Genomic DNA, 17,797 nt, shown 5'->3' with positions numbered 1-17,797 from the left:
CTCAGGGCTTGTGTGCCACTCCTGACTCCTGTGTGTGCCATCTCTCAGTCAGTGGGCCATAGAAAGCCTATTTATTTTTTTGCTTGATTTGGGTTCCAAAATCTACCTGAAAAAATCACTACATCAATCAGTGGGAGAAAAATATTGGCCTCAGGGCTTGTGTGCCACTCCTGACTCCTGTGTGCATCATCACTCACTCAGTGGGCCATAAAAGCCTATTTTTTATTTTGCTTTATTTGGGTTCTAAATTCTACCTGAAAAAATCAATAAATCAATCAGTGGGAGATTAATATTGGCCTTTGGGCTTGTGTGCCAGTCCTAAGCGTGCCATCTCTCTCACAAATAGTGGGCCATAGAAAGCCTATTTATTTTTATTTTTTTGGTTTTATAAATTCTCCCTGAAAAAAAAAGGGAGATTAATATTGGCCATTGGGCTTGTGTGCCAGTCCTAAGCGTGCCATCTCTCTCTCTCAGATAGTGGGCCATAGAAAGCCTATTTATTATTTTTTTTATTGGGTTTATAAATTTTCCCTGAAAAAAAAAAAAAAAAGTGGGAGATTAATATTGGCCTCTGGGCTTGTGTGCCAGTCCTGAGCGTGCCATCTCTCTCACAAATAGTGGGCCATAGGAAGCCTATTTATTTTTATTTTTTTGGTTTTATAAATTCTCCCTGAAAAAAAAAAGGGAGATTAATATTGGCCATTGGGCTTGTGTGCCAGTCCTAAGCGTGCCATCTCTCTCTCTCAGATAGTGGGCCATAGAAAGCCTATTTATTATTTTTTTTATTGGGTTTATAAATTTTCCCTGAAAAAAAAAAAAAAAAAGTGGGAGATTAATATTGGCCTCTGGGCTTGTGTGCCAGTCCTGAGCGTGCCATCTCTCTCACAAATAGTGGGCCATAGAAAGCCTATTTATTTTTTATTTTTTGGTTTTATAAATTCTCCCTGAAAAAAAAAGGGAGATTACTATTGGCCTTTGGGCTTGTGTGCCTTTCCTAAGCGTGCTATCTCTCTCTCTCAGATAGTGGGCCATAGAAAGCCTATTTATTATTTTTTTTATTGGGTTTATAAATTTTCCCTGAAAAAAAAAAAAAAAGTGGGAGATTAATATTGGCCTCTGGGCTTGTGTGCCAGTCCTGAGCGTGCCATCTCTCTCACAAATAGTGGGCCATAGAAAGCCTATTTATTTTTTATTTTTTGGTTTTATAAATTCTCCCTGAAAAAAAAAAGGGAGATTAATATTGGCCTTTGGGCTTGTGTGCCTTTCCTAAGCGTGCTATCTCTCTCTCTCAGATAGTGGGCCATAGAAAGCCTATTTATTATTTTTTTTATTGGGTTTATAAATTTTCCCTGAAAAAAAAAAAAAAAAAGTGGGAGATTAATATTGGCCTCTGGGCTTGTGTGCCAGTCCTGAGCGTGCCATCTCTCTCACAAATAGTGGGCCATAGAAAGCCTATTTATTTTTTATTTTTTGGTTTTATAAATTCTCCCTGAAAAAAAAAAGGGAGATTAATATTGGCCTTTGGGCTTGTGTGCCTTTCCTAAGCGTGCTATCTCTCTCTCTCAGATAGTGGGCCATAGAAAGCCTATTTATTATTTTTTTTATTGGGTTTATAAATTTTCCCTGAAAAAAAAAAAAAAAAAGTGGGAGATTAATATTGGCCTCTGGGCTTGTGTGCCAGTCCTGAGCGTGCCATCTCTCTCACAAATAGTGGGCCATAGAAAGCCTATTTATTTTTTTGGTTGATTTGGGTTCTAAATTCTACCTGAAAAAATCAATAAATCAATCAGTGGGAGATAAATATTGGCCTCTGGGCTTGTGTGCCACTCCTGACTCCTGTGTGCGTCATCTCTCACTCAGTGGGCCATAGAAAGCCTATTTTTTGTTTTATTTGTTTTCTAAATTCTCCCTGAAAAAATCATTTTATTTTATTTGGTTTCTAAATTCTTCCTGAAAAAATCATTTTTTTTTATTATTTTTTTTTCTAAAGTCTCCCTGAAAAAAAAAAAAAAAATCAAATCAGTGGGAGATTAATATTGCCCTTTCTGCTTGTGTGCCAGTCTTGACTCCTGGGTGTGTCATCTCTCTCTCTCTCTCTCTCTCCAATTGTGGGCCATAGAAAGCCTATTATTTTTTTAGCTTGATTTGGGTTCCAAAATCTACCTGAAAAAATCACTACATCAATCATTGGGAGAACAATATTGGCCTCAGGGCTTGTGTGCCACTCCTGACTCCTGTGTGCGTCATCTCTCACTCAGTGGGCCATAGAAAGCCTTTTTTTATTTTTTTTTTTTTATTTGGTTTCTAAATTGTCATTGGAAAAATCATTTTATGTTATTTGGTTTCTAAATTCTTCCTGAAAAAATCATTTTATTTTATTTTGTTTCTAAAGTCTCCCTGAAAAAAAAAATAAAATAAAAAAAAAACAGTGGGAGATTAATATTTACATTTGTGCTTCAGTGACAGTCCTGCGTGTGTGGCATCTCTCTCATTTGGTGCCACCAAAAACAGAGTGTGTAACATTGTGCCTGATTTTCGTTGTGGTCTCACCCACCTGTAAAGGGGTAGCTAAATCATACTGAAGTTATAGCTCACCGTGTAAGTTGTGTGACAGCAACAAATACCGTTAGTTTGGTTACGTTTTTAAAACAATGAGGAAGTCTGGTGGAAGAGGTCGTGGCCGGGGGCGTTCATTGTCAGCTGGTAATGAGGGTAGTGGTAGTGGTGGAGCATCAGGTGGTCGTGGGAAAAAAAATATTGCACCTAAGTCTGGAGCTGTGGAGCCAGGTTCGTCGTCTGGCTACACAAGGCCTCGAACGCTCCCTTTTCTGGGAGTAGGAAAGCTTTTAAAGCCGGAGCAGCAAGAGCAAGTTTTGGCTTATCTTGCTGACTCAGCCTCTAGCTCTTTTGCCTCCTCTCGTGAAACTGGTAAATGAAAAGTAGCGCGTCGTTAGTAGATGTTCACGGTCAGGGACAAGTCGCTTCCTTGTCCTCTTCAGCAAAAACAACAACAGAGAAGAATGCAGCAGGCGACACAACGGGTTACTCCATGGAGCTCTTTACACATACCATCCCTGGCTTAGAAAGTGAAGCAGTTAACAGTCCATGCCCATTACAAGTTGAATCTGACATGGAGTGCACTGATGCACAGCCACAGCCAGACTACTATGCTGGTCCTTTGACTCAGACCACAACATTGCCCTCGCAGGGTAATGATCAAGAATCAGACCCTGATGAGACTATGTTGCCCCATCACGAACGCTATACCACCGACCGACACGGTGACACAGACGAAGTTGCACACGAGCTACAAGAAGAGGTAATAGATGACCCAGTTCTTGACCCCGATTGGCAGCCATTGGGGGAACAGGGTGCAGGCGGCAGCAGTTCTGAAGCGGAGGAGGAGGGGCCGCAGCAGGCATCAACATCGCAACAGGTTCCATCTGCCGGGCCCGTATCTTGCCCAAAACGCGTGGCAAAGCCAAAACCTGTTGGAGGACAGCGTGGCCATCCGGTTAAAGCTCAGTCTGCAATGCCTGAAAAGGTATCCGATGCTAGAAAGAGTGCAGTCTGGCATTTTTTTAAACAACATCCAATTGATCAGCGCAAAGTCATCTGTCAAAAATGTTCAACTACCTTAAGCAGAGGGCAGAATCTGAAAAGTCTCAATACAAGTTGCATGCATAGACATTTAACCACCATGCATTTGCAAGCTTGGACTAACTACCAAACGTCCCTTAAGGTTGTAGCACCCTCGGCCAATGAAGCTAGTCATCAACGCAACATCCCTTCCGGCAGTGTAGGGCCACCATTTTCCGCACCACCTGCAGTATCTGTGCAGGTTTCTTTGCCAGGCCAAAGCAGTCAGGGTCAGGGAATCACCAGTTTCGTAGTAGGAAACACTGCATCTAGGGCACCGGCGGCAACAATACCATCTCCCACCGTCTCTCAGTCTGTCATGTCCACCGGCACCCCCGCTAGTTCTACGATCTCCAGCTCTCCAGTCCAGCTCACCCTACATGAGACTATGGTTAGAAAAAGGAAGTACTTAGCCTCGCATCCGCGTACACAGGGTTTGAACGCCCACATAGCTAGACTAATCTCGTTAGAGATGATGCCCTACCGGTTAGTTGAAAGCGAAGCTTTCAAAGCCCTGATGGACTACGCTGTACCACGCTACGAGCTACCCAGTCGACACTTTTTTTCCAGAAAAGCTATCCCAGCCCTCCACCAGCATGTTAAAGAGCGCATCGTCCATGCACTCAGGCAATCTGTGAGCACAAAGGTGCACCTGACAACAGATGCATGGACCAGTAGGCATGGCCAGGGACGTTACGTGTCCATCACGGCACACTGGGTGAATGTTGTGGATGCAGTGTCCACAGGGGACAGCAAGTTTGGGACAGTTCTGCCTAGCCCACGGTCTAGGAAACAGTTGGCTGTAGCCGTTCGCACCCCCTCCTCCTCCTCGTCCTCCTGCAGAAGCGAGAGCTTGTCCACAGACCGCAGTCGCAAAACCACTCCATCCGCAACTGCCACTGTTGCACACCAGGTCTCCCATTATGGGGCAGCTACTGGCAAACGTCAGCAGGCTGTATTGGCTATGAAGTGTTTGGGCGACAACAGACACACCGCGGAAGTTCTGTCCGAGTTCTTGCAGAAAGAAACACAGTCGTGGCTGGGCACTGTAGATCTTGAGGCAGGCAAGGTAGTGAGTGATAACGGAAGGAATTTCATGGCTGCCATCTCCCTTTCCCAACTGAAACACATTCCTTGCCTGGCTCACACCTTAAACCTGGTGGTGCAGTGCTTCCTGAAAAGTTATCCGGGGTTATCCGACCTGCTCCTCAAAGTGCGTGGACTTTGCTCACATATCCGCCGTTCGCCCGTACACTCCAGCCATATGCAGACCTATCAGCGTTCTTTGAACCTTCCCCAGCATCGCCTAATCATAGACGTTGCAACAAGGTGGAACTCAACACTGCACATGCTTCAGAGACTGTGCGAACAGAGGCGGGCTGTTATGTTTTTGTGGGAGGATACACATACACGGGCAGGCAGTAGGATGGCAGACATGGAGTTGTCAGGTGTGCAGTGGTCGAAGATTCAAGACATGTGTCAAGTTCTTCAGTGTTTTGAGGAATGCACACGGCTGGTTAGTGCAGACAACGCCATAATAAGCATGAGCATCCCCCTAATGCGTCTGCTGATGCAAAGTTTGACGCACATAAAGGATCAGGCGTCTGCAGCTGAGGAAGAGGAAAGCCTTGATGACAGTCAGCCATTGTCTGGCCAGGGCAGTGTACAGGACGAGGTAGCGGGCGAAGAGGAGGAGGAGGACGAGGAGGATGATGGGGATGATTATATTTTTAATGAGGAAGCTTTTCCGGGGCCACTGGAAATTGTTGGCGCGGCAAGGCCAGGTTCTGGTTTTTTGAGGGACACAAGTGACGTGGATTTGCCTGAAACTGCCCCTCAACCAAGCACAACCGCAGATTTGAGAACTGGAACTTTGGCCCACATGGCGGATTATGCCTTACGTATCCTCAAAAGGGACACACGCATTACTAAAATGATGAACGATGACGATTACTGGTTGGCCTGCCTCCTTGATCCTCGCTATAAAGGCAAATTGCAAAATATAATGCCACATGAGAACTTGGAAATAATATTAGCAACCAAACAATCAACTCTTGTTGACCGTTTGCTTCTGGCATTCCCTGCACACAGCGCCCGTGATCGTTCTCACACAAGCTGCAGGGGCCAGCAGACCAGAGGTGTTAGAGGGGCAGAAATCAGAAGTGGCGTTGGCCAGAGGGGTTTTCTGACCTGGTTGTGGAGTGATTTTGCTATGACCGCAGACAGGACAGGTACTGCAGCATCAATTCAAAGTGACAGGAGACAACATTTGTCCAGTATGGTTACAAACTATTTTTCATCCCTTATCGACGTTCTCCCTCAACCGTCATTCCCATTTGATTACTGGGCATCCAAATTAGACACCTGGCCAGAATTGGCAGAATATGCATTGCAGGAGCTTGCTTGCCCGGCAGCTAGTGTCCTATCAGAAAGAGTATTCAGTGCTGCAGGTTCAATACTAACAGAAAAAAGGACTCGTCTGGCTACCCAAAATGTAGATGATCTAACCTTCATTAAAATGAACCACAACTGGATTTCGAAATCTTTTGCCCCACCTTGCCCGGCTGACACCTAGCTTTCCTATGAGAAGGTCTTGCATGTGGACTATTCTGAATGACTTTTCCAATCTCATAATTTTCTGCACCTGATTGTCCAGCATACGACATGTTTACACCTCACTAAATGGCCAAACTCCCCACACGGGGCCGTGGTATCGCCACTTGGCGCCAGCACCCGTGAGAGTGCTGTTTGTCTGAAGAGGTGGGTGTGCCCGCTTTTGTTCGATGGCACTGCCACTGGGTCCCTCATAGTACAATAAAGTGTCTGGCGGTGGTGGTGCGCACCCAACGTCAGACACACCGTTGTAATATGAGGGGCCCTGGGCCTGTACCGCCGGCCACAAGACAGTTCCCCCCCCCAGCTCAAACAGTGCTCTACCACTTGCAAAATTATCTCTCACAGCTCCACCAATGTTTAGTCTATGCGCTGACATCCTTCAATGCCTGCCACTGACAATACCATTGTATTGACATTTTTGTTATGTTAGGCCTTCGAAGCCTGTCTGCGGTCCCTCCTTCCACTAGGCCTCCACTGACCATTGTACTGCTGCCCTTGTACCACTGGAACCAATTTTAAATTGCCAACAGCCCTATTTTTTTATGTTAGGCCTTCGAAGCCTGTCTGCGGTCCCTCCTTCCACTAGGCCTCCACTGACCATTGTACTGCTGCCCGTGTACCCCTGGAACCAATTTTAAATTGCCAACAGCCCTATTTTGTTATTTTAGGCCTTCGAAGCCTGTCTGCGGTCCCTCCTTCCACTAGGCCTCCACTGACCACACCACTGCTGCCCGTGTACCCCTGGAACCAATTTAAAATTGCCTACAGCCATCTGTTATTATGTTAGGCCTTCGATGCCTGTCTGCGGTCACTCCTTCCACTAATCCTCCACTGACCACACCACTGCTGCCCGTGTACCCCTGGAACCAATTTAAAATTGCCTACAGCCAGCCCAATTTTTTTATATTAGGCCTTCAAAGCCTGTCTGCGGTCTGTTCTTTCTACTACTACTACACTGACCAGGCCACTGCTGCCCGTGTTTCCCTGGAACCAATTTAAAATTGCCTACAGCCATCTGTTATTATGTTAGGCCTTCGATGCCTGTTTGCGGTCACTCCTTCCACTAGACCTCCACTGACCACACCACTGCTGCCCGTGTACCCCTGGAACCAATTTAAAACTGCCTACAGCCATCTGTTATTATGTTAGGCCTTCGATGCCTGTTTGCGGTCACTCCTTCCACTAGGCCTCCACTGACCACACCACTGCTGCCCGTGTACCCCTGGAACCAATTTAAAATTGCCTACAGCCATCTGTTATTATGTTAGGCCTTCGAAGCCTGTCTGCGGTCCTTCCTTCCAATAGTTCTCCACTGACCAGACCAATGCTGGCCGTGTACCCCTGGAACCCAGCTGAAAGTGCATGTAGCCTCCTTTTTTTCTTTGTTTTATATTTAGAAAGCCCAGATGAACTACGCTGTGCAACGGTTCAAGCTACCCAGTCGACATTTCTTTTGCAAGAAAAGCCATCCCAGCCCTCCAGCGGCATGAAAAAGTCTGCATTGTCATAGCACTCAGGCAATCAAACAGTAGAAAGGTGCACCTGACAAGAGACGCATGGATCAGTAGGCATGTCCACAAAAAGTTACGTGTCCATTACGGCGCACTGGGTTAATGTGTTGGATGCATGGTCCACAGGAGACAGCCTACAAAGTCTGTCTGCAGTCCCTAATTCCAATTTTCCTCCGCTGACCACACCACTGCTGCCCGTGTACCCCTGGAACCAATTTTACAGTGTCTACAGCCTAATTTTGTTATGTTAGGCCTACTACGCCTGTCTGCGGTCCCTCCTTCCAATACTCGTCAACTGACCACACCACTGCTGCCCGTGGACCCCTGGAACCTATTTTTAATTGCATAGAGCATCCTTTTTTAATAGTAGGCGTACAAAGTCTGTCTGCGGTCCACTATTGAAATTGTCCTCCACTGCTCAGAGCACTGCTGCTTGTGTACCCCTGTAACTTTTTTAAGCTGCAGTGAGCCACATTTTTGGTTTAAGTCCTACTACCTGTGTCTGTCTGCGCCACTTAATTCAGCTGTGTTCCTTTGAAAAAAGCTGAGCGTCAATAGTCTTGTTTTCAGCCTCTAGGAATTTTAAAACTGCATTGGGGGTACAACTTTGGTAGGGCCTACTAACGGTGTCTGCCTCCCCAAGGTGTGCCCCAGGTTTCCTCGCCATTGCTTCGATCTTAATGCTCTCGTTTAGTAGTTGTTGGAAACTACACTGCATTAGGCCTACAAATTGGGTATGGGGTGTAGAGAGATGGTGTGTTCCACTCCAAGGTGTTCCCCAGGTTTCCTCTCCATTGCTTCGATCTTCATGCTCTCGTTTAGTAGTTGTTGGAAACTACACTGCATTAGGCCTACAAATTGGGTATGGGGTGTAGAGACATGGTGTGTTCCACTCCAAGGTGTTCCCCAGGTTTCTTCTCCATTGCTTTGATCTTCATGCTCTCGTTTAGTAGTTGTTGGAAACTACACTGCATTAGGCCTACAAATTGGGTATGGGGTGTAGAGAGATGGTGTGTTCCACTCCAAGGTGTTCTCCAGGTTGCCTTTCCTGAGCTTCGATCTTCATGCTCTCGTTTAGTAGTTGTTGGAAACTACGCTGCATTAGGCCTACAAATTGGGTATGGGGTGTAGAGAGATGGTGTGTTCCACTCCAAGGTGTTCCCCAGGTTTCCTCTCCATTGCTTCGATCTTCATGCTCTCGTTTAGTAGTTGTTGGAAACTACACTGCATTAGGCCTACAAATTGGGTATGGGGTGTAGAGAGATGGTGTGTTCCACTCCAAGGTGTTCTCCAGGTTGCCTTTCCTGAGCTTCGATCTTCTGGCGCTCGTTTAGTAGTTGTTGGAAACTACACTGCATTAGGCCTACAAATTGGGTATGGGGTGTAGAGAGATGGTGTGTTCCACTCCAAGGTGTTCCCCAGGTTTCGTCCACATTGCTTCGGTCTTCCGACTCTCGTTTAGTAGTTGTAGAAAACTACACTGCATTAGGCCTACAAATTGGGTATGGGGTGTAGAGAGATGGTGTGTTCCACTCCAAGGTGTTCCCCAGGTTTCCTCTCCATTGCTTCGATCTTCATGCTCTCGTTTAGTAGTTGTTGGAAACTACGCTGCATTAGGCCTACAAATTGGGTATGGGGTGTAGAGAGATGGTGTGTTCCACTCCAAGGTTTTCTCCAGGTTGCCTTTCCTGAGCTTCGATCTTCTGGCTCTCGTTTAGTAGTTGTTGGAAACTACGCTGCATTAGGCCTACAAATTGGGTATGGGGTGTAGAGAGATGGTGTGTTCCACTCCAAGGTGTTCCCCAGGTTTCCTCTCCATTGCTTCGATCTTCATGCTCTCGTTTAGTAGTTGTTGGAAACTACACTGCATTAGGCCTACAAATTGGTTATGGGGTGTAGAGAGATGGTGTGTTCCACTCCAAGGTGTTCCCCAGGTTTCCTCGCCAATGCTTCGATCTTCATGCTCTCGTTTAGTAGTTGTTGGAAACTACACTGCATTAGGCCTACAAATTGGGTATGGGGTGTAGAGAGATGGTGTGTTCCACTCCAAGGTGTTCCCCAGGTTTCCTCGCCAATGCTTCGATCTTCATGCTCTCGTTTAGTAGTTGTTGGAAACTACACTGCATTAGGCCTACAAATTGGGTATGGGGTGTAGAGAGATGGTGTGTTCCACCCCAAGGTGTTCTCCAGGTTGCCTTTCCTGAGCTTCTATCTTCAGGCTCTCATTAAATTGTGGTTAAATGGAACAACTGCATTTGGCGTACTAGTTGGTTTGGGGCCTACTATCGGTGTCTGCCACTCCTTGCTGTTCTCCTGGTTTCCTGTCCTGAAATTCCATTTTCAGGCTCTCGTTAAGTAGTTGTTAATGTTAGACTGCATTTGGCCTACTAGTTGGGTTGGTGCCTACTATCGGTGTCTGCCACTCCTTGCTGTTCTCCTCCACTGAACAAAGCTGTGCCACCTGTTTACTATAGTTGCCAATTTTGAACTGCATTTCGACTACTTACTGATTTGGGCCTACTCTCTGTGTCAGCCTCTCATTCCAGTTGTCCTCCACTGCAATGCCCCCTGGTTAGTCCTGTGTTACCAATTTTGAACTGCATTTAGCCAACTTTATTCTTTGGGCCTATATCTGTGTTTCCTCCTCATCCTGCCCATTGCCCAACAAGTGATAGATGAGTCTGCTGGTACATTGACCCATAACGCAAAATTCCCCGTGCACGCTACACAGCAAGATTGTGACCCTGCTGAAAGTCAGGTTCCTCTTCCCGCATACCATACCACCTTACACGGGGACAAAGAGGAAGGTGCAGATGAAAGTGCAGGTTCCTTCATCAGGTGGGGGGAGGAATACTAGTTGGCGACGTCACTGGCACAGGGCCTCTCATAGTACGCAAAAGTGTTGCTGCCGGTGGGAGGCGCCCCCGCCGTGCAAACACAGCGCTGTACTTTGAGGGGCCCTGTGCCAGTGCCAATGCCAACAAGTGGGCCCCCCCTGCTTGCTCAGGATCACAGCACTTGCAAAGTTGAAATACTTACCTCTCCCTGCTCCACTGCCGTGACGTGGTCCAGATTTACTGGGCCCACTAATTACTTGAACCAGCCCTACCCCCCACAACTTTAGCCAAATGACCCCCAATTTCAAATGCCTTCCAATTATTATAAGCTAAATTACGATTGACAAGCTTCTGTAACAAGAATGGATGTTTTTGCCATTAAAATGGGCAGTGTAGGTGTTTTCCTGGCCTCCACTCACTGTCGACTATGCTCCCCCATTGACTTGCATTGGGTTTCGTGTTTCGGGCGATACCCGACTTTTCGCGAAAATCGGCCGATTCCACTCGACTCGACTTCTAAGATAGTCGGGTTTCGCGAAACACGGCTCAACTCTAAAAAGGTCAAGGTCGCTCAACCCTAGTGTTGAGTATTCCGATACTGCAAATATTGGGTATCGGCCGATATTCGCTGTATCGGAATTCCGATACTGAGTTCCGATATTTTTGCAATATCGGATACGGGAATCGGAAGTTTCCATAGTGCAGTGATGCACTATAATGGAGTGTGGGCGGTGCGTGGTTGGAGACTGCATGTCTTTGTGTGCGGGCGGGGTCTGTGTGTGACCGTGGGGGGTCTGTGCGTGCCTGCCGGAGCTCTGTGCATGCCTGCCGGGGTTCTGTGCTTGCCTGCCGGGGCTCTGCGCGTGCCTACTGGGGCTCTGTGCGTGCCTACCAGGGCTCTGTGCGTGCCTACCAGGGCTCTGTGCGGGCTGCCGGGGCTCTGTGCGGCCTGCCGGGGATCTGTGCGGCCTGCCGGGGCTCTGTGCGGCCTGCCGGGGCTCTGTGCGTGCCTGCCGGGGCTCTGTGCAGCCTGCCGGGGCTCTGTGCATGCCTGCCGGAGCTCTGTGCGGCCTGCCGGGGCTCTGTGCGGGCTGCCGGGGGGGTCTGTGTGGGCTGCTGGGGCTCTGTGCGGGCTGCTGGGGCACTGTGTGGGCTTGCCTGGGCTCTGTGCGGGCTGCCGGGGCTCTGTGCTGGTTGCCGGGGGTCTGTACAAGTCCCATCGGATGATGCCTGCAACAGTGACAGTGATTGACACATTAGCCAATGATGGGACAGTAGTAGTCCCATCATCCGGCTAATGTGTTAAATGCAAAAAAAAAAATACTACATACATACCACATACATACTACATACATACATACATACTACATACATACATACTACATACTACATACATACTACATACATATTACATACATACTACATACATACTACATACTGCATACATACTCCATACATACTACATACATACTGCATACATACTACATACTACATACATACTACATACATACAGTACATACTACATACATACTACATACAATACATTCATACATTACATACAATATATATACAGTGGGGCAAAAAAGTATTTAGTCAGTCAGCAATAGTGCAAGTTCCACCACTTAAAAAGATGAGAGGCGTCTGTAATTTACATCATAGGTAGACCTCAACTATGGGAGACAAACTGAGAAAAAAAAATCCAGAAAATCACATTGTCTGTTTTTTTAACATTTTATTTGCATATTATGGTGGAAAATAAGTATTTGGTCAGAAACAAACAATCAAGATTTCTGGCTCTCACAGACCTGTAACTTCTTCTTTAAGAGTCTCCTCTTTCCTCCACTCATTACCTGTAGTAATGGCACCTGTTTAAACTTGTTATCAGTATAAAAAGACACCTGTGCACACCCTCAAACAGTCTGACTCCAAACTCCACTATGGTGAAGACCAAAGAGCTGTCAAAGGACACCAGAAACAAAATTGTAGTCCTGCACCAGGCTGGGAAGACTGAATCTGCAATAGCCAACCAGCTTGAAGTGAAGAAATCAACAGTGGGAGCAATAATTAGAAAATGGAAGACATACAAGACCACTGATAATCTCCCTCGATCTGGGGCTCCACGCAAAATCCCACCCCGTGGGGTCAGAATGATCACAGGAACGGTGAGCAAAAATCCCAGAACCACGCGGGGGGACCTAGTGAATGAACTGCAGAGAGCTGGGACCAATGTAACAAGGCCTACCATAAGTAACACACTACGCCACCATGGACTCAGATCCTGCAGTGCCAGACATGTCCCACTGCTTAAGCCAGTACATGTCCGGGCCCGTCTGAAGTTTGTTAGAGAGCATTTGGATGATCCAGAGGAGTTTTGGGAGAATGTCCTATGGTCTGATGAAACCAAACTGGAACTGTTTGGTAGAAACACAACTTGTCGTGTTTGGAGGAAAAAGAATACTGAGTTGCATCCATCAAACACCATACCTACTGTAAAGCATGGTGGTGGAAACATCATGCTTTGGGGCTGTTTCTCTGCAAAGGGGCCAGGACGACTGATCCGGGTACATGAAAGAATGAATGGGGCCATGTATCGTGAGATTTTGAGTGCAAACCTCCTTCCATCAGCAAGGGCATTGAAGATTAAACGTGGCTGGGTCTTTCAACATGACAATGATCCAAAGCACACCGCCAGGGCAACGAAGGAGTGGCTTCGTAAGAAGCATTTCAAGGTCCTGGAGTGGCCTAGCCAGTCTCCAGATCTCAACCCTATAGAAAACCTTTGGAGGGAGTTGAAAGTCCGTGTTGCCAAGCGAAAAGCCAAAAACATTACTGCTCTAGAGGAGATCTGCATGGAGGAATGGGCCAACATACCAACAACAGTGTGTGGCAACCTTGTGAAGACTTACAGAAAACGTTTGACCTCTGTCATTGCCAACAAAGGATATATTTCAAAGTATTGAGATGAAATTTTGTTTCTGACCAAATACTTATTTTCCACCATAATATGCAAATAAAATGTTAAAAAAACAGACAATGTGATTTTCTGGATTTTTTTTTCTCAGTTTGTTTCCCATAGTTGAGGTCTACCTATGATGTAAATTACAGACGCCTCTCATCTTTTTAAGTGGTGGAACTTGCACTATTGCTGACTGACTAAATACTTTTTTGCCCCACTGTATATATACAGGCATACAGAAAATTAAACATAGAGTACATACTCACCATTACTTTGTTCCCCGAAGCCAGTGTCATCTGTAAAAAAGATTAAAATAACAAACAACCAATATATTCCCTGTCCGCAGAAATCCACAAGTGCCCCATAACGATCTCCCATGGAGAATGGCAGCATTAGCTGATGCGACCGCTCTCCAGGGGCTCCAGGAACACAATGAATGGACGAAGGTATCCTTCTGCACTGTATTTCTCCGCCGCTGTAAAAAAAATAGTCCCTAGTCTCACTTTTGGCATTGCTGTGTGAGAAATGTTCCCATGCAGCAAATGCCATAAAGTGAGACTTTGTCCTAAGGTAACCTCTCAGTGATGAACTGCAGGAGCCATTGTCTCCTGTCAGTGTGTAAATGAGGGTCCTATAGGGCAGTGACATCACCCGATGTTGTTGTTCTATAGGGGAGATCATCGTGGGGCACTCGTTATTAATTGGACTACGGCGGACAGGTAGTATACGGTTTATTATTTTACGTTTTTTGCAGGCGCTGAAGTGTGGTAAGTATGGTTAAATGAAGAATATTAAAATACTTTTTTCCTAATGTGTGCATGTTTTATTAACCCTTTCCTACTAGTGGATTAATAATGGATAGGCGTCTTATTGACGCCTCTCCGTTATTAACCCAGCTTAATGTCACCTTACAATAGCAAGGTGACATTAACCCCTTATTACCCCATATCCCACCGCTACATGGGAGTGGGAAGAGAGGGGCTAAGTGCCGGAATTGGCGCATCTTACAGATGCGCCATTTCTGGGGTGGCTGCGGACTGGCATTTGTAGACGGGGGGGCAATATCCATGGCCTCTCTCTAGGCTATGAATATCAGCCCGCTGCTGTCTGCATAGCCTTTCTGGCTATAAAATATAGGGGGACCCACGTCATTTTTTTGGGGGGGGTCCCCCTATTTTAATAGCCAGTAAAGGCTACGCAGACAGCTGTGGGCTGATATTCATAGCAGGCTACAAATATTGCCGTTGGCTTTCACCCTCTGGCACAGAAAATTGCGCAGGAGCCCACGCCGTTTCTTTCCTTTTTTTTTAAATTCAATGCTCATTAAGGAATCTTTCACACTTGCATCGGTACGGGTCCATCGCTATGCGTCTGGCCGACATACCGAAGCACATTGTGAAATTTGTGCACGACGTGGGCAGCGGATGCAGTTTTTCAACGCATCCGCTGGCCATTCTGAAGTCCGGGGAGGAGGGGGCGGAGAAAATGGCAGACACGACGGACAAAACAACGTTCACTTGAATGTTTTTTCCATACGACGGTCCGCCAAAACAAGACCGATCTGTTGCACGACGGACGCAACATTTGGCAATCCGTCGTGATCCGTCGCTAATACAAGTCTATGGGTAAAAAACGCATCCTGCGAGCACATTTGCATGATCCGTTTTTTTCCCAAAACGACGGATTGCGACGGATTGCTAACAACGCAAGTGTGAAAGTAGCCTTAGAAACATCAGCCTTTCTATTATATATCTATGGATATATCTATTTATAGATATATTTACAGATAATTATATCTATAGATACATAGATGTATCTATCCATATACCCGGCTGCTTTCACACATCATGTGTTGGCCGTCAGGCACAATCCGGCGAGTTTTGAAAAAAAACGGATCCAATTTTTTTCCGCCGGATACGTTTTTTCCACCAGATCTGTTTTTTCCCGCCGGATCCGTTTTTCCGCAGGATCCTTTTTTTTCCACCAGATCCGTTTTTTCCACCGGATCCGTTTTTTTCCTGCCGGATCCATTTTTTTCCTGCCGGATCTGTTTTTCCACCGGATCCGTTTTTTTCCACAGAATCCATTTTTTTCCACTGGATCAGTTTTTTTTCCGCAGGATTCATTTTTATCACTGGATCAATTTTTTCATCAGGATCCGTTTTCTTTCCACAAGATCCGCTTTTTCCGCAGGATCCATTTTTTTCCACTGGTTCCGTTTTTTTCCGCCGGATCCGTTTTTTTCCACCGGATCCGTTTTTTCTGCAGGATCCGTTTTTTTCAGCCGGATCCATTTTTTTCCGCCAGATCCGTTTTTTTTTTCCGCCGGATTCGTTTTTTTCAAAACTCGTCGGATTGTGCCTGACAGATCCGTCGTGTTTTGGCGGACCGTCGGCACGAAAAAACATTCAAGTGAACCTTTTTGTCCGTCCCGTCCACCATTCCCTATCGCGCATGCGCGCCGAAACTCAGCCCCCTCCTCCCCGGACTTCAGAATGGGCAGCGGATGCGTTGAAAAACTGCATCCGCTGCCCATGTCGTGTACAAATTTCACAACATGCGTCGGTACGTCGGCCAGATGCATAGGGACGGACCTGTACCAACGCAAGTGTGAAAGATTCCTTAATGAGCGTTGGATTAAAAAAAAAAGGAAAAAAAAAATTGTGGGCTCCCGCGCAATTTTCTGCGCCAGAGGGGGAAAGCCGACGGCCGGAGGCCAATATCTGAAGCCTGTTATGAATATCAGCCCACAGCTGTCTTTAGCCTTTACTGGCTATTAAAATAGGGGGACCTCCCAATAAAATGACATGGGGTCCCCTATATTTTAAAGCCAGAAAGGCTATGCAGACAACTGCGGGCTGATATTCATAGCCTAGAGAGGGGCCATGGATATTGCACCCCCCCAGCTACAAGTACCATTCCGCAGCCGCCCCAGAAGTGGCGCATCTGTAAGATGTGCCAATTCCGGCACTTAGCCCCTCTCTTCCCACTCCCGTGTAGCGGTGGGATATGGGGTAATAAGGGGTTAATGTCACCTTGCTATTGTAAGGTGACATTAAGCTGGGTTAATAACGGAGAGGCATCAATAAGACGCCTATCCATTATTAATCCAATAGTAATAAAGGATCAATAAAACACACACACATTAGGAAAAAAGTATTTTAATATTCTTTATTTACCCATACTTACCATACTTCAGCACCTGCAAAAACATAAAATAATAAACCGTATACTACCTTTCCGCCATAGTCCCACGACGATCTCCCCTATAGAACTGTGACATTGGGTGATGTCACTGCTCTATAGGACCTTCAGTGACACAATGACAGGGGACAATGGCTCCTGCAGTGCATCACTGAGAGGTTACCTTAGAACAAAGTCTCACTTTATGGCAATTGCTGTGTGGGAAAATTTCTCACACAGCAATGCCAAAAGTGAGACTAGGGACTATTTTTTTACAGCGGTGGAGGAATACAGTGCGGAAGGATACCTTCCTCCCGTCATTGTGTTCCTGGGGCCCCTGGAGAGCGCTGATGATGCCGTTCTCCACAGGAGATCGTCGTGGGACACTCGTGGATTTCTGCGGACAGGGAGTATATTGGTTGTTTGTTATTTTAATATTTTTTACAGGTGACACTAGCTTCAGGGATCAAAATGACAAGTAATGGTAAGTATGTACTCTATGTTATATGTACTGTATGTATGTATGTATGTATTGTATGTAATGTATGAATGTAATGTATGTATGTAATGTATGTAGTATGTGTGTTGTATGTATGTTTTTTTTTACATTCAACACATTAGTCGGATGATGGGATTACTACTGGCTAATGTGTCAATCACTGTCACTGTTGCAGGCATCGTCCGATGGGACTTGTAGTCCCATTGGACAATGCCTGCACAGACCCCCGGCAGCCCACACAGAGCCCTGGCAGGCTGCACAGAGCCCCAGCAGCCCGCACAGAGCCCCAGCAAGCCCGCACAGAGCCCCGGCAGCCCGGACAGAGCCCCGGCAAGCCAGCACAGAGCCCCGGCAAGCCAGCACAGAGCCCCGGCATGCCGCACAGAGCCCCGGCAGGCCACACAGAGCCCCGGCAGCCTGTACAGAGCCCCGGCAGGCCCACACAGAGCACCAGCAGGCCGCACAGAGCCCCGGCAGGCACACACAGAGCCCCGGCAGGCATGCACAGAGCCCCGGCAGCCCACACAGAGCCCCGGCAGGCCGCACAGAGCCCCGG

Source organism: Ranitomeya imitator, chromosome 3 (assembly GCF_032444005.1).
Source record: "Ranitomeya imitator isolate aRanImi1 chromosome 3, aRanImi1.pri, whole genome shotgun sequence".
In the NCBI taxonomy this organism is placed as follows: domain Eukaryota; kingdom Metazoa; phylum Chordata; class Amphibia; order Anura; family Dendrobatidae; genus Ranitomeya; species Ranitomeya imitator.
This window is presented reverse-complemented; position numbering follows the sequence as displayed.